Source organism: Peromyscus leucopus, chromosome 14 (genome assembly GCF_004664715.2).
Source record: "Peromyscus leucopus breed LL Stock chromosome 14, UCI_PerLeu_2.1, whole genome shotgun sequence".
In the NCBI taxonomy this organism is placed as follows: Eukaryota; Metazoa; Chordata; class Mammalia; order Rodentia; family Cricetidae; genus Peromyscus; species Peromyscus leucopus.
Genome location: NC_051075.1, coordinates 84,605,066 through 84,623,339, shown reverse-complemented (window position 1 = coordinate 84,623,339; position 18,274 = coordinate 84,605,066).

Genomic DNA, 18,274 nt, shown 5'->3' with positions numbered 1-18,274 from the left:
GACGTCTCCTTTCTATCTCCTCTGTCTTCCCGGACTTGACTGCCTTCAGCTGACTCGACTCTCCCTGCCATCAGCTCCAACAAACCCAAGCACACTAAGCAGAACGTAAGTTCGGGGGTAACCCTGGTCATCTGTGGGTCACAGGGCATGAAGTCTCATCCCAGTCAGCATATCCCACTCATTCACTAGTTTCAACCCTGGCCTCTTTCCCAATGCAGGCCTCCTCTAATCTAGATAGGGGACATTCATGACACACTCCTCGGGAAGTCTATTTCGTCTTGTCCATTCTCCCTCATCCTGTCCTCACCTGGCAGCCATCTGTGAAATTAAAAACACACACACACACACACACACACACACACACACAAAAAAATAAATTAATAAAGAGGTACTGCCCATCCACGCTCATCCAGAAAAAAGGCGGGTCCAGTGGTAATACCACCCCGCAGCACTCCTTCCCTGCCTCTCCTCCCTTGTTCCATCTTGTATATTTCAACTTTCTTCCCCTGGGTCCCAGAAGCCACCTTCCAGAGGACAGAGTAGGGTGAAGACAGCCAGTGCTGGATTTTTTGTAATGTCATCTCTCTCGGCCACCCACCAGTGAGTACTGGTGTCCATTTTAAATCCTGACTTTTCAGACGAGGAAGCGGGAATGTCGAGGTAGAAAGTAACTCTCTCCAGACACAACTAACAAGAGGCAGGCGCACAGTTAGCATCCAGGCTACCAAGGTTCCAAAGCTCTTCACTGCGTCACTGTTCTCCTCCTGTGAGAGGCTGCTGGGGGGAGGTAGGAAGGATGGTCCCTAGAAATGGAGAATTGAAGATGATGCAGCTGAAGCATGCCGGCACTGTCAGTGTCCGGTCCATTATCCTCCCAATTTAAATTCCAAACAGAGAGTTCAGCTAGCCTGTCCTGACATGTCAGCAGCTTCTCACCTTCTCAGGCTGACCACCATGTAGGAAAAGAGCTCTGCTGGAGTGTGGATAGGTGCTGTGGGATAATGCTCTTGTACACTGGTTTAATACAACACTGATTGGCCAGTAGCCAGGCAGGATGTATAGGTGGGGCAAGCAGACCAAAGGAATGCTGGGGAGAGGAAGAATAGAGTCAGGAGTCGCCAGCCAGACACAGAGGAAGCAAGGTGACAAGGCAGAACTGAGAAAAGGTACCAAGTTACGTGGCTAAACATAGATAAGAATTATGAGTTAATTTAAGTGTAAGAGCTAGTCAGTAATGAGCCTGAGCTAATGGCCAAGCAGTTATAATTAATATAAGCTTCTGAGTGATTCTTTTATAAGCTGCTGCAAGACCACGGGACCGGGCAGGACTGGAGAAAACCTTCCGGCTACGGGTAGCCTGAAGCAGTGCAGGGTCAATGCCTGGCAGCAGATTGTGGTTTCTCTGAGAAAAGATCACTTGCCCTTTCTGTCTTCAAGGACTGCCGTGGTAATTCTTGTCCTGTATGCTTCCTTAATGGTGTCCAGTTGTCTGTTCATCAACACACCCTTTGCTGTTTTTCTTCGCTTCTGTATGCAACTTCCCTATTTTTGACCTGTGCAGGATCACCTCCAAAATAAACTGCTTCCATGCTATGGCATGTGTGCATGCATGCACACTGCACCACACGACACACACCTCAAATGTAAGAATAATAAAAATAAAATAACAAATGTTGGCAAGGATGTTGGGAAAGTCACATGAAGACACATGAGTCATCATGTCATTATCTGAGTGTGGCAGTAGACCTTTGTAGCTAAAGTTTTCTCTGGTCTTGCCCAACACCTCAGACCCCACAGCTGCTTATAAAATAATCACTCAGAAGCTTATATTAATTAAAACTGCTTGGCCATCAGCTCAGGCCTACCACTGACTAGCTCTTACATTTAAACTCAGCCCATTTCTGTTAATCTGTATGTTGCTATGTGTTCTGTGGCTTTACCTTGTGCCATTACATGCTGCTCCCTGGATGGCAGGCTGGTGTCTCCTGACTCTGCCTTCCTCTACCCAGAATTCCCCTTGTCTCTTATCCCACCTATACTTCCTGCCTGGCTACTGGCCAATCAGTGTTTTATTTATCAACCAATCAGAGCAACATATTTTCACAGCATACAGAACATCCCACAGCACACCTTTTTCTTTGAAATGACATGATGATGGGCTAGAGGCTGTGATGACCAGCAGGACACCTTCTCTTGAAACCATGGCAACACAATAAACAGAAAATATATTGACATCTATGGCATGGTGGTCATTTCCTTGGATAGAATGGGAAGAGAGTAGGGTCAGTGTGTGAGACAAATGCTACAAAGTGGTGACAGATTATTGCAAGAGTCCCGTCAGATAGCAGATGGCAATGTTAATGTTCCCTCACAGAAGGAAGGCAAGGATCATCAGTCCTTCCTGCCTCAGATGCACATGGTCTTTGGGAATCCCAGTACATAAGAGATGGGTACTCTTCAATGGTAGAGCTTTTAGGAGTTCACACTTGTAGTGATATATTGTGTACCCCAACAAAACTTACCTGGGGACCAGAGGACAGAGCCAGTCACTAAATTAGACAGAGGTCTGGCAGTGGTGGCACACACCTTTAATTATGTCACTTGGGAGGCAGAGATCCATATGGATCTCTGTGAGTTCAAGGCCACACTGGGCTACATGAGAGAAACAGAACCAGGCAGTGGGGACACACGTCTTTAATCCTAGGAAGTAATATGTTAGGACACAAAAAGGTGTATAAGGCATGAGGAAACAGGAACTCACTCTCTTGAGGATGAAGATTTCGTAGAGGTAAGCTAGTGGCTGGCTGTTCTGCTTCTCTGATCTTTCAGCTTTCACCCCAATACCTGACTCTGGGTTTTTTTATTATAAGACCTGTTAAGATTAGTGTTACAGACACTCATGCTGAGTGGGACTTTTTAGTGACATAATTACCTTTTTTTTTTTATGGTTTTGAATGAATGAGTTTATTAAGAATATGCAAACAAAGGCAAAAGAACAAATAGCAAGTAGCAGATAGATAGCAAAACCTCATCAACTCGGAGCATCCACACATCCAGCAGGAAGCAGATGGGGAAGCCAAGGCGTTCAGCGGAGTTCTGACGGATGAGCTGCCTCAGGGATGAGCTTCCCGAGGTTGAATTTCTCACTGTTTTCCCAGCAGCCACCTCAGGGGTAGGAATTGTTCATCTTCTAGCTGTTCTCAAGAACACAGTGTTTTTCACTCTTGGGGGCTGTTTTGCTCTTCTCCCCATCTCTGAGTTAGGTGGCCCTCTCATCCCTGGACAAAGGCTCTAGACCATACATTTAAGACAAGCAGGTTTGGGTCTGATAGAGAATAGCTTCCAGAGCCAACTTCTCAGTGAACTCAAATAGCACATGACAACTTACCAATACAATATGTACAACATTTGTTTCAAAAGAATGGCCAAGGAAAACAAACAAGCTTTGCCAGGTATGCGTGTTCAGTCTGTAGTCAGACTTGGTAGGAGGATCTAGATTATTGTACTTTGAGGCCCACCTAGGCTGCGTGTGTGTGTGTGTGTGTGTGTGTGTGTGTGTGTGTGTGTGTGTTGACATAATTACCTTTAAATCACCCATGCTTCTATAAGAAACACCCTGCCTAGGCTCCTGTAAATAATCCCAATTGGTTCACCAGGCTGGACTTGGATGTAATAATTTCTTTGGTCTATATGTACCTGTGAGAGACAGACGTTTCCTGTCTCCTCAGGAAGAGTCGTACCACAAACTGGTGTCCACAAAAGGGCACAGCAAAACCAAAGATGAATGCTGGTCGGGCAGTTGCGTGGACCTTTCTGTGGGTAAGACGTGCAACGGAGGCTGAGCCATCTGACAGTGTGTCCATGTGGGGAACCCTGATTTGGCCATGTTTCCATCTGCCTGTGACGTGAGATGGTGTGGCTCCTTGCTATGACAGAGGTCGCATGGTTCTTGCTATGGGTGATAAGACATGCAATCAAGGCTGCACTGTCTTCTTAAGGGGAACTCAAGATGGACTGTGCATGAAGAAAATCTTAATATTCTCATTTTCTTCTATGTGTTACAGGATGACACGCTTAATGAATGTGATCTGCTGTTGCATATAGGGGTGCCATGAAAAGAGCTGATGGACAAGAAACTATATATTGCAATTTCTCAAAGTATACGTATAAAATTGGATTGTAAAGGGGCTGTGAAGAACTGTATGGCCACTACTCCAGGTGATAAGATGCTGAAGGTATGCTGAACTGTTTGACTTGAAGGAACTTTCCTACATAAGGGAGGATTGACAATAGGAAGCAGACATGCAGAAGACATCTTTTATGTCAGCCTCTGATATGGCTAGGAAAGTTATAAATAGCTATTTAGAGTTGCTACATCCATAGAAACAAAGATAGACTGGCAGTTGCCAAGGTGGGAGGGGGAAGAGGAAGGACATGCATAGTAGTTGTAATATTGTATATTGATATTAACTGTCAACTTGACAGAATTTAGAATCACCTGGGAAAATTTCCTGTAGGCATGCCTGTGGGAGATTATCTTGACTGGGGGGTAAGAACACTTGTCCACTGTAAGTAGTGCCATTCTTTGCCTCTCAGCCTGGACATAAGTAGAGAGAGAATGCTGAGCAATAGCACACATGCATTTACCCTCTCTGTCTCTGACTCTGGATGCAATGTGACCAGCTGCTCCAAGGTTCTGCTGCCTTGACTTCCAAAATGGACGGTGAGCTAAAATAAGCCCTTTCTTCCTTAGGCTGATATTGTTAGGGTATTTTATCAAAATAACAAGGAAAACAAAACAAAACAACTAAGGCTCAACCTGGCTTTGAGAGTGGAGTTGTTGCTGGGATAAAGACTTTGGAACTTTGGACTGGAAAAAACTCTTGAATGCTGGAAGCAGAGCATTGTGGACCATTATGTCAGGAGCTCGGAAGAATGCTGAGAAACACAAGTAGGTGAAGTCTACCATTCTCTTCCCAAGAAGTCAAGGATCCCAGTGTCACCCCAGTCTCTTCTGCCCCCCACTTTGCATTATTCATCAAGTCCACTTCTAAAACGTCTCTAGTCTCTCTGCATGTCCACCGTCTTGTTCACACCTTGTCCCCCTGTGTGTGCACCACAGTTGCCTCTCAGCCACCAGTTTCCTGCTATGCGCCCCTGCTTCCCTGTTCCATTTCTGGACCCCAGCCAGAGAGCTATAAATTATGTGCCTGATAATAAGATCACCCACTCTACTTACTTATTTAAATTTCCCCCAAATTTTGCCTAGCAAAATTGCAAATGAGGCCATGCTGGCTGGCTACTTACGCAAACCTTCCTCCCTGCAGGCCGTGGAGTGCAGGTCTGGCTCCCCAGACACATACTTCATACTTCCCTGGCTTGGCTCCTGCTGGCCCTTCTGCATGAAGCAGAAGCTCTGCTTGCCTCTCTACAGAAATCCCCATTCTGGGCAGTGGTGTTTTCTTACATGTCTGCCTTTGCATCAGACATGAGCCCTGGGGTCAGTGACTAGGACTGGGTGCTTCACACGTGCTACATGGACGTACTGAGCTGCTGAACTCTTTGGTATTCAGGGGATTTAGTTGTAAAAAAAAATTAAACAAAAATGTATTATAATTGCATTGTTGTGGGTTCACAACAAACCCGATAACAAGAACATCAGACTAACTGGGGGTGGTTTTGTCACATCTAATGATGGAGGCCTAAAGTGTTTTTGGGCTTTTGAGTCAACTTTTGAGAATAATAGTTCACTTAGTATATTTAATCTAGTTCACAATATTACATTTCAAATATAAACTTAAACTCATATTTAAGTTTTCAATGTCAAAACATTCCTGGGAAGACATAAGGTTAGTTCAATATAGGGAAATCTATTAACATAATATACCAAATTTATAGATGTAGGGAAAAATCACAACCATTTCAACATGTGCTGAAAACACCTATTAAAATTCAATTCCAGATATTTACAATTCAAAATGATAAAAAGTTGAAAGACACTTTATGTGTGTATGCATGAGTGTATGGTGTGTACTTAAACTCTAAAGCTGACTTACTTGGCTGTATCTGGAAGTTTTCCTGTGTCCTGCCTGGTCCTGCAGCCACCCAGACCCAAGTAAGCACACAGAGGCTTATATTATTTACAAACTGTATGGCCTATGGCAGGCCTCTTGCTAGCTAGATCTTACATCTTAAATTAACCCCTTCCTATTGATCTATGTTTTACCACATGTTCTGTGGCTTACCGGTCTGCTGGCATGCTGCTCCTTCAGTGGTGGCGGTGTCTCTTCCTGCCTTCTTCCTGTCTCTCCACTTGATTTCCCACCGGCCTCTAAGCTGCCTTGCCGTAAGGCCAAAAGAACTTTATATACTAGCCAATGGGATCAACTCATATTCACAGTACAGAAAGGCATCCCACAGCACTTGACAGGGAAGTGTTAAATATAAGGTCACAGTGAGCAGCAACGTCCACTGTTGTCCCTACTACTAAAGAGTGTAAGAGACTTGTCAATGCAGCTAGAGAGGACAAATCAGTTAGAGGCTCGAGAATGTGTGCACAGCACACACACACACACACACACACACACACACACACGCACACACACATATACACGTATACCACATACACACACACACACACACACACACACACACACACACACACACATATATAGTTTATTTTAACAAAATTGTTTATTTTAAGCCGGGCGGTGGTGGCGCACGCCTTTAATCCCAGCACTCGGGAGGCTGAGGCAGGCAGATCTCTGTGAGTTCGAGGCCAGCCTGGGCTACCAAGTGAGTTCCAGGAAAGGCGCAAAGCTACACAGAGAAACCCTGTCTCGAAAAAACCAAAAAAAAAAAAAAAAAAAGTGTTTATTTTAAGTGTATGTTATTAAATGAAAAGAGTAAGTACATGTGTTCTCCCAAGGTTAATATACATATTTAATGTAATCCAATTAAAAATATCAGTAAAAATTTTTATGGAGTTAGACAAATTGCTACTAAAGGTCATATAGAAAAGTAAAATATGTAATAGTAACCAAGAAACCACCAAAAAAGAAAAAAAAAGGGAGAGAAGAGGAATCCTGCTGATATTCACACACTACGGAGCCAGTGCATTATGATGGTGTAAGCATAAATAGACCGGGGTAGAACAGACCTCTCCCAAAGTTAGGATATGAAAAGAGAGACGCCTCAGGCTACTGCTGAAATTGTGGATATTTTAATAAATGATTCCATCTTCACTAGATAGCCATTTAGAATAAAAGACTGCCTAAATAGCTCAACTGGTAGAGCATCAGACTTTTAATCTGAGGGTTCAAGTCCCTGTTCAGCCTCTTGACTTACTAGAACAAAAGATTAAACTGGATCCATATCTCATGGAATAAAAATTAATAAACTCCAAATGAAAGCATACACACACTGGATTCTTCCTGAAATTTGGGCATGGAAATTTTAAAAATATGATTAAAATAATTTTTTAAAACTATAAATCAAAAATAGAGATAAGTATGGTTACATTTTAAAAATATTGGATGGGCAAGGAGCCATGATTACAATATTAAAGATACAAAAAAATGAAAGGATAGGAACAATATATTTGAAAAGGGATGTGAAACTAACCTTCAACTAACTGAAAACATATTTAAATTAATTTATAATTAGGGAAATGCAAATTAAAACCATACCTGACCTATCCAAGTCACAATGATTTAAAATTATAAAAACTATTGCTGAGGCTCTGGGAACATGTACTCCTGAGCCTAGAGAACCAGAATCTGCAGAGCTGATGCTCTGGGTATTAAGATTTTGGCCACTCCGCCAACTGTATGGCCACACATGCGCAGTTCAGTAGCTAAGCAAGGGGTCTTATGTTTTATGTCATCAGTGCGCTGCATGATCCCACAAATATGTGCAGCACAGTCACACAACCAGCGCATGCGTGGCGTAGCTCCATAAGCCTACCTGTGCATGTGCAGGGGATCCTTAACAAGCTGGACACAGACTCCTCCCTTCTTCTGCCCCTCCCCCATTCTCTCTCCCTGCACTGTCTCTGCCCCAGGCCTGGCCCTGCTCTCTCCCTCCTTCCTCCTACTAAAGCTCTGATACTGGGTTTTGTCGTGGCTCATGACCTTTCCTGGCACAGTAAAAGCATCACATTTAAAACCAACACTGGGAAGGTGTATTCCCAAACCTGGAGAACCATAGGGTCCGCAGAGTGACTCTATCTGTTAGTACTGACTGATTGACTCAGGTATTTTTAGGAATCTACCTTGAAGACACCTCAACACTATGAAAAAACGGTTTTGTAGACCTTGTTATAAAATAGGTTGTAACTGGAAAACCATGAGAAGGGCTGGAAAGGTGACTCAGTGGTTTAGAACACTTGTTGCTCTTCCAGAGGACTGAGAGCCAGAACCCACAGCCTCCTGTAACTCTGCTCTGCAGGATCTGCATGGGCACCTACACAATGTGAGACGCACGCACGCACGCACGCACGCACGCACGCACACACATTAAAAATGAAAACAGAGGAAGCAATTTAAGAGTCCACAATAGCAGCTTGAGTTGAATAAACTATGAAGCATCAGTGTAATGGAATATTACACAGTGTTAAAGCATAATGATAAAGATCTCTGTGAACTGTGGATTTTTGTATCAAAATTTGACATCTCATATCTGTTGTGGCAAATATCTCTAAATATTATTTGTGTTTACCACTAATTTAGAATGCGGTAATTGGACCTGACACTGGGCCTGAGTACTGTTTTATACAACATTGATACTTTTACATGTATTAGCATATCAAAATGACTATAATTTTGAAAACTGTGTTTCTGAAACATGGTATCTTTCCTAGCCCTTTATGTCTTATTGTAGTGGGTAGCCATTCCAGCTTTGATCTGGAAGTTCCAACCCCCATTGAGGCTTCGGTAACTGTCACGCCTACAAGGCGGGGCCAAGAGAGGACGCTGAAGACCCGAGATCTAGACCGAGCAGAATTCTCCAGAGAATACTGGCGGACTGCACCATACCTTTTCCAGAGCCTGTTACCTATCCCTTCACTTGTAAGTTACCCCACAAAATAAACCTCCCTTTTAACTACGTGGAGTGGCCTTAATAATTTCACCAATATCTTATTTCATACATTTAAGCAGTATTCTGAGAGGCAAGTCGAAGTTTTCCTCAGACTGTCAAGTGTTTTAGTGATAGCAGTATAATAAAAATAAAAAGCTTTTTAAAAAGATATCTGTGAACTGACCAGGATGTATTGATATGTGCGAAAATCAAACTTTAAAGTTATTTATAGCATATTATCTTTTGTGTTAAAAAGAGATAACCAAACACAAGTGTATCTGTTTACGCAAAAGAAATATAAAATAATAAGACATGCACTACAGAGACTGGTTATTTATAGAGAATGGCTAGGAATCGGGTTGAAAAGGTGGGAAGAAACGGGTGGCAATGGGATTTGATATCTCTAAGTACGCCTTTGACTCTTAGAACCACAGCAGTATTTCCTACTCCTCAGAAGAAAGAGATTCTAGATTTAGAAAACATGATTTTGACTTGCTAGCCTAAGGCTAAAGGATGAAGGAATACTATAGAAATGTTACAATCTAGTTTTAGTATGTTTGATTCTAACAGGACACTAGAATTGCACAGAACCAAACAAATTAGTAAATGTAGGTAACGAGTCAAGTTTTTCACTGTCAGAGGAAGATGTTACAAATAAGGGAAGAGAGGTGGATGACAGACTCTGTGGAGCTGGACTGAAGCCACACCATGTTTGCATATGAGTGTGGGACAGGTAGTTAGAGGCAGGCACATCCATGCATGCATGCACATATGCACGCATGCACGCACACATGCACGCTTGCATAGGCACAGACAAGTGCTGTTCTTTGCTGGAAGGACCTAGAAGCAGTGGCTCCCTTGTTGCAATGAGCATACCCAGTATTTTGTCCAGGACTCCAATTCTGATTTCTAATATCATGCTCAGATAAAAAAGAACTATTCTCCTCGGAGAAGTGGTTGAGTCTAAGATTGGGGCAGATTTAGTGCACAGTGATCCTTGAGCATCCACGTCAGACGGTAAGGAAGCACCCACCAAAGATGGAGCTGTGTCCAAGAACATTGAACTCACCAGAAAGCTCCCAATGGTTGATGCTGAGATCATCATGAGCAAGAAGGTGGCCTCTGACCCAGAGAGTAAAACAAATATCCACGGGCTCTACAGCAATATAAATGTGTAATTTAGGGGGTCATAGGAGGAGCTAGAGGCAGGAGAGGAGGGTAGATAAGATCATATTTAATCATATATATGTACAAAATTCTTGAAACCAAAAAAAAAAAGTTACCAAAACGTTTAGTAAGTAAATGGAGAGAAAGGATCATTTCTTCATAGAAGCCCCACTAGTATGTGCAGAAGGAATGGGGGAAATAGGGACAAAAAATAACCATGAAAATAACTCGGACATTGCTGCATGCTAAAATCAGTGGATGCAAGTTGGAAGGTCAGCAGGATATTTGCACGGCGCTAAAATATCTACTCAGATATACTCGTTTACATTTATCATATTATATATAACTTATTTATATATTATAATTTTTATATTTATATATAACTTGAATATACATATATATGACATTTAGTTACTAGTAGGAAACTAGGATAATTTCTTTGAGGAAACTAGGTACCCCTCATCCAATAAGCAGGGCTCACACCCTTAGTGAAGGGCACAGCTTCCTCTGAGACACTGTGAACTGCAGTAGCACCCTTGCAGTATTCCTGCTCTGAATACTTAACTGCTTCTCATCTTGGGGAAGATACCAGACAAACCCAAATTGAGGGGCATTTTACCCAGAATCATTAATAGTCTTCAGAAGAAGGTAAGGAAAGACCATGAAATTCGGAGTAGAAGAAACTGAGGAGACACAGCTACACACAGCCAGCGTGGGACATGGATGGAACTCAGAAAAGAACTTTAGTGCGAATTCAGATGAGGTTCTTATCAACAGCGTCTGCTCTAACTGGAAATCAAGAGCAGCCAAACAATGGCTCTCCTGCTGTCCCAAGTCCCAAGGCACATGGGCTGGGCCGACAGCTTCCAGAGCTCAGAGCTCCAAGCCCTGAGAAGCCTAGGTTTTAGAGGCCAGAAACTCGTGCATCTGGCGCTCAGCTTGGAGGCTCACTGGTCCATGGCTCGGCACTCTGCTAATGTTTTAACCTCTGGTTCCCAGCCGAGGCTATTGGTAGCAGCTCCTTGTTCCAGTTAATGCTACAGCTACCAAGTCTTGGGCACTGGGACACCCGTCCCCTAATAGTGGCTCCAGTTATAGTTCTCAGGCCTCTGCCTCAAAGCTGGGCAGCGCATAGGAGCTCTCCTGCCGTTCCTCATCTTCTCAGCTTGCTCAGACCCCACTATTTCTGGCCGCTGTGCCCACTGACAAGGCCTCTACCACCTCTTCTGCCTCTCTCCTCTTCCTGCAACCATCTCAGCCCTCGGACCCCTGATAAAGATCACAAGCAGGCAATCAGGGAGCACACAGGAGCAGCCTTGATACTGCAACACCAGGGAAAGCATGGGAGAGCATTCTGTCTAGCAGATCCGGTAACCGGTCTTGTAGCCATGTTTAATTACTTGACATCATTGACTGCGTTGGTGGGAAGTGTTTAGTTAACATTAGGGAGGCTGCATGAAGGGAATACAGGGATGCTCTGTCCACAAAGTTTACAACTTTGCTGTAAGTTTAAATTGTTCAAACAAACAAACAAACAAACAAAACGAAGAGTCCTCTGTGGACCCAACTGCTCTCTGTAAAATCAGTGTGTTGAGTCAGGATTCTAATGATCCCACCGGACATGAAAACATGAGTGAGTTACCATGGCCACCGAAGAGACGCTCTTAAGCAATTGGCCTGTTCATATACTAAAACTGCCCCTGCTCCCGGGTGAGATGGCCATCTAATATGCCTACAGTACTTTGAAACCTGGGGCACCTGCTTTCAGGAGTGAAGCAAATTCCATCTTGAGACTGGCAAATGTTCCAGGCTCAGCTTAATGCGCTGTTGGAAGGTTAAGTAGGTAGCACCGGAAGTTAAACCCGGTTTTCTTCTCAATTCCTCTCAACACGTGGTAATATAGATTTTCATATTGACAGCTGCTGTTTACGGAGGCCCTGTTTCTTGTGGGGTATGTCAGCAGACTGAGTGTATGAAGACAGCCAGCTCCCAACACTCACAGGACCAGGACTGCTGATTCCATTTCTCCCAGACAAGGGCACTAGAACTTGGAGAGTCAAGCATTTGGAGGCAAGGAGTGGAAATCCAAGAAGACCTTTAGGAAAAGAGCTAAGCAAAGGAGATTAGATTTAAGGTTCTTGTTTAAAAAAAAAAAAAGAAAAAAAAGAGAGAAAGAAAGAAAAAAGAAAGAAAGAAGGAAAAAGAAAAAGACAACTACTAGTTTTAAATACTTTACATTGGATTGTATTTTATATTGTTTACAAATTATATATATTGAAATTGATATTGTTAGAAAATGCTATATGTATATTTCTAATCTTGTTCAAGATACTGTACTTATACCGTTCATTTAACAATGTAATGCAGTTTGCTGATTCTACCAACTATTAAGATATAAAGAAATGAAAGTAGTTAGACATTACAATAGAACTTGTGGTCATATTAGGTATGTTTTCAAGATTAAGCAGATATATTTTAGATAGACAAGTCATCTTTAAACCCTTCAGAGATCTACAGAATATGGCATTTAAAATGTTTAGAAAATTTTTCTTTTTTGTTATGACTATAAGACATGTTGGCTCCTGGCAGTACCAATCTACTTCAGAGGGAATATGAGCATTGAAGAAACTGCATATGGAGTTAACTTTCATTGTGGCAAAAGTTAGCCACCAGACAACAAAGTATCCTCGAATCAGCAGGACAAAATGGACAGAGGACACGAAACAAAGGACTACTGATTGATTCTTGCCAAAACAAGTGTTGGTTATGGCTTTATCAAAAGGCATCTTCTGAGGCCAGGACAATATGGCCCCATCCCTGAAGTGGCTTTCGCAATCCGGAAAAGGTACAGTGCCCTTTTCTTTGAAGGCAGCTGAACAGGCAGAGGACCGATGGCTTCTGTTGTGCAGTGGAACCGCAGTTGAAACAGTTATTCTTGAAGAGTAACTAAACTCACACCTCTCAATAGTAGACTGGCATTTAATAGAAGTATATGGAGAAGAATGGGATGCTGAGATGAAGCCACACACAACACATAGCCAAGAAGAATGGATAGCTGAATTAAAAAAACATCAACAATTTCCAGAATTTAAAATCCTGAATCATGACATGACACTAGTGGAATTCAGGTGTTTCTGGTACATGGACTGCTTTCACCCAATGTGAGGTTGAACTGTTGACCTTCTGTATATCCTACTTCACAAATGAGTCTGTCAGATATGCTAAGCCTATAGGCTGAAGATGATGCAGCTGGCTGTTTCTGTCAACTCATATTTTTTTTTGGAAGCTGCTTGTATGCACTTCCTGTTTTTATTTTTATTAGGTAATATTATTTCCTTCTTGGGTCTCTGAGGGAGTTGAAGATTAGTTAGTTATAGTTGAAGATTAGTTAGGATAGAAAGTGAATTAGGTACATTTTGGACTTACAAAAATAGAATAGATAATGGAATTATTTTCTCTGAATTTGTCAAATACAAATGGACTAGACATTGTTTGGGCATTTATTGCTTGTATGTATGGTATATAGGTGTTGTACTTTTGTATATAGTTTTTCTTTTGTTAGTTATAACCTTTTCCTATCATGCAGTTCTGCTCTTCACATATGAACATACCGAGGAAACGTAATTTTTAATGGTGTTCCTTAACAACTGTATCTCAAAATAGTCACAACATGGAGAGAAATGATAAGAACCACAGACAGATTCTCAGCTCCGTTTGAACCGAAATCTGTTAAGCTTGTGGGGAGTGGTGAGAAGTCCAACCTGTCAAGCCTGGTTAATGTGCCAGATGCAAAGATCGTCCTGGGAAGGTCTGCATAGCTACCTAGGTAAACAGAGGAGTTTTCCCTGACCACCGTGTACTGGACTCATGCACAGCACAGCAATGCCTTTGTTATTGTTTACCGCATTCCTGTGGTTTGCCCACCGAGCAGGGAGAGTTCTAGAACAGCAAATGTCTTCTAGTCCTTTGGCCCAGTTGAGGAACTGTTTTTATACAACAGTGCCATCTGCTGGGAGATGGCAGGACACGCCACACATCACCAGTTTGTTTTAAAATGAGGATGGATTCATTTCCATATATGGGTCATGAGATTGAAAGGGGATTGAGGGGTCTGAGAGGGGTTGGAAGAGAAGTGGGCAGATAGGGGGTGAATTTGATAAATGCTTTATCTGCATGTATGAAATTCTCAAAGAATAAATTAAAAATAAAAAAACCATGGGGGGTTTCTATCTCCATTCTCACACTGCTATTAACAGCTGTTTTTATTAACACATATATTTACATATATCTAATCCTTTGTCAATTTCTGATGCATGAAAATCACATGCATTCTCACTGAAGGACCAAGTAGCATTTCTTTTTTGTAAAAAGAGAAGAACGTTTTAGAGAGATGATCAAAAGAAAGTGAAGTTACCCCAGTTCTCCTGCCGAGAGGCAGCTGCCCTCTGAAGTTTCCTGATGTTTGATTTATTTACAATGGTAGGATCATATTCTTTCTCTTGCTCTCCAAGTGGCTTCTTCTACTTCCTAACAGAAGCAACGTGCTGTACATCACAGCTTCCCTTCAGTCTCACAAGGGCAGCAGGGCCTTGGGGCTGCCCTAAGCAGGAAGGTGGGTCTTTGGTGGGGGTTTGTCCACTTGGGTAGCCTGCAAGTGCAGACTATTACTAGAAGTCAGAGGAACAAGCAGATAAGTATTTCCCGGCTCTCTGTGTTACCCAGTTGTCCTCTACATAGATGAGGGAAGAAAGGTGGAGGTGAAATTGAATAATAGAAAAGCAAATAAAAATGTAAGTTTCAAGAAATTTCTCTGCTCAGAGCCACAGGTTCTTGCAGTGCCTTACATACGAGCACGAGATGACTAAACTGGAAAAGAATAATCCTATTTTTAAGGAGACTGTGTAGATCCTGGTAGTTATTTTCATTCCTTCTGCTTTGCATAGAGAACTCCGTAAGCTGTGAGCCAGCCAATGATTTTCTCCTAAACCACTCTAAATTCTAAGAATTCTGTTACTAATTCAAAGTTACTAATAGCGAGGGCGCTCACCTTTGAGGGCTCAGATCCCAAGTGATGCCTTTCTTAAGTACTTGCTTACTCTGAACTTGGTGCCTACATGCCTGCAGCTCTGAAACATTCCTAATTTTAGGGATGTTAAAGGTGCACCCTGGCTGTACTATCGACTTCTTGTGTGTGTACACATGTTTCTGTGTGTGCACACATACCACAACAAGCATGTGAAGAGAGAGAACTTCAGATGTTAGCCCTCACCTCGCTACCTTGTTCTGAGACAGGGACTTTTGCCACTGAGTAAACTACAAGGTTCTGGAGAGTCTCCTGCCTCCACCTCCTGTCTAGGTCTCGGGGTGTTGGGATTCAGAGCTTGCACTACAGAATTTTACGTGTGGATTCTGGGATCCAAACTCAGATTGTGAGTCTTGTGCAGCGTACACCTTTACCCACTGACCTTTCTCCCCAGCCCTGATATTTACTTCTTTGACCCATTTTGGAGCTTGTTGCTGATGTACTTGAATTGGAAGCCCTGCTTGGGGAATCAACTCCCCATTAGAACATCATCCATGTGGGAAAATAAGCAACATGTGGCAACAATTCACCTTGCAGTGTGTTTCCTGGAGACCACTGTGTCTGTACTTAAGGACAGTTCTGTGAGGACAAACACGATGCCTCCTGTTACAGAAGGGAGTGAAGGAAGCCTCAGAGATGGACAGCTGCATCTCCTGGGGTGCAAAACAGAGACAGGCATCTTCTACCTTCTTTCTATGGTGTATTTTTCTTACATTCTAGCTTGGTCTGCCCTTGGCCAGGTCAATGGTCAAGGCTATGAACCTGGAAGCTGGGGTTTGACTGGAGACTCTGTTCCTAAAGACCTGTCCATGGGACAAGTTGCCAAACTCTATCAGAGAGCCTCATCTATAAAAGGGACGGTGATGGTAACAGTGCATTATATCACAGAGTGGTTAAGGTGTTTAAATGCATTTGTAAAGCATTGGAAGGATGCCTGGCAGATGGAAAACCTCCGATAGGTATTAGCTACCATGGACTCCATGGCAGTGACTCATGTATCAATATTTACCCCAAGGCTGCCCAAACATCAGCCAAGTTATCAATACGCTGACCATGACAGAGCCAAAATCAACAACTTCTGGTTGATGGGTACCTACTATGGGCCAGACACATAAGCACTTGATCTCATTCACTGTTTTGTCTCCATTTCAGAGCAGATGAACTGAATCTCAAAAGTCACACAGCCCACGGGTGACAAAGCCTGGCTTAAAAGCGAGGCTCCCCCACTGCTGAAGTCTGTGGATCTTCCATCTTCTGAACTGTGTAATAACACACTACACTACCTCACCTCTCTTGCTTCATCTGATACAGTAACCATCGTTTGGTTTAGAGTTCAAGGGACGCATTTCTGATTACAACCCGTTAAAACTTTCTTTTAAATCCGTTGCATATTTATTGTAAGATAGAGTGCCTGCCAAGTGTCTGTAAACATGGAGTGCCAGGGCTTTTGTGTTGGGCCTGAAGAGCCAGTGGTGAAGAAGCCACTGTCCAGGGGTTTAGCTGCTCCCCAGCCAGTGCTGAAGCCAGACCACTAGTGGGCAATTACAGAGTGTGATGGAAGGTGTTTCCTAATAGAGATGGAATAAGATGCTGTGGAAATATATTTCTTGGGAGGCAGACTACATCTATCTTGTGATGTATATTGTCAGGGATCTAGACCTTATCACACCCATACAACCTCCTAGGACATACTTGTTACCTGGTCAGGATCCAACATGGATTTGAGACCAGTACTTTGTTCTCTAGAGGTAGTGCCATGATGCCCTTCTTGCAGATGAGATCGACAAAGCGTGGGTCGGTCTAGTCAGGTGTCTCAGGTCACCCAGCGGTAGGGATTTAAACCTGAGTTATCTGGCAGATCTGCTCAGGCCACAGGCTACTCACTGCATCTTCCTGACCCCGGTGTTTGTGTTTGGAGAATAGTAATACATATGGAACTTCTGCCTTCCTTCCTGACTGGATTCCATTGTTTCCTTTGTTCTAACAAACATGATTCCACATGTGAACAAGTTTTCTTCTCTCTCTCTCTCTCTCTCTCTCTCTCTCTCTCTCTCTCTCTATCTCTCTCTCTTCTCTCTCTCTCTCTCTCTGTGTGTGTGTTACACATGAATGCTGGTGCACATGTATGTGGAAGACAAAGATCAACCTCCAGGATTATTCCCTAGGAGGCATCAGCCTTGTCTTTTGAGAAAGTCTTTCACTGGGATCTAGGGTTTGCTCAGTGGGTAGACAGTTTGGCTAGTGAGTCTCTGAGGTCCTCACGTCTCCCCTCGCTGGGATTATGACTGGTGTTCAGTTGTGTCTGGCTTTTATGTGGGCAGGGAGACTTGACTCGTGTCCTTATGCTCACGCAACAGGCATATGACTAAGAATCTCTCAACCTCCATATGTAAAACCTGTTAAACAAATATGAAAAGTTCTACTTGGAAGCATTATGTTAAACTAAACCTGTGGATTACCCTTTCCTAATTTTTACAAAACCACATGTGCCTTCTTCGGAGTTTCACTTTTCTGGCTATATATATATATATATATATATATATATATATATATATATATATGTAAAGTTGGAGAAGCCATTCAGTTTGAACTGATTTAAATGAATCTAGACTCTCATGTTTTCTATTCTAAAGTCTCCTGGAAGTCGAGTGTGGAGCTGTGTGGGAGGCCAGCTGGGAGGCCAGCTCCCACACTTTACCCCAGGGTACTCTTGAGGAGTGAGGGTTAAGAGATTTAGATAGAAGGATAGAGGGGAGAGAAACAGAAACACAGAATAACCTCGGGAGGGCCTGGATCCTTATCCAGAAGGTGGCCCCTTCTGTCTCTTCTAAAGGGCTATTTATAGAAATGCCAAGGGTGGAGCAAAAGACCTCCCCCCAGCTCAGGCAAGTGCAGACCCTTTCCAATCAGCTGGTGACCATGCACATGGTCAAGCAATCCTCTAAT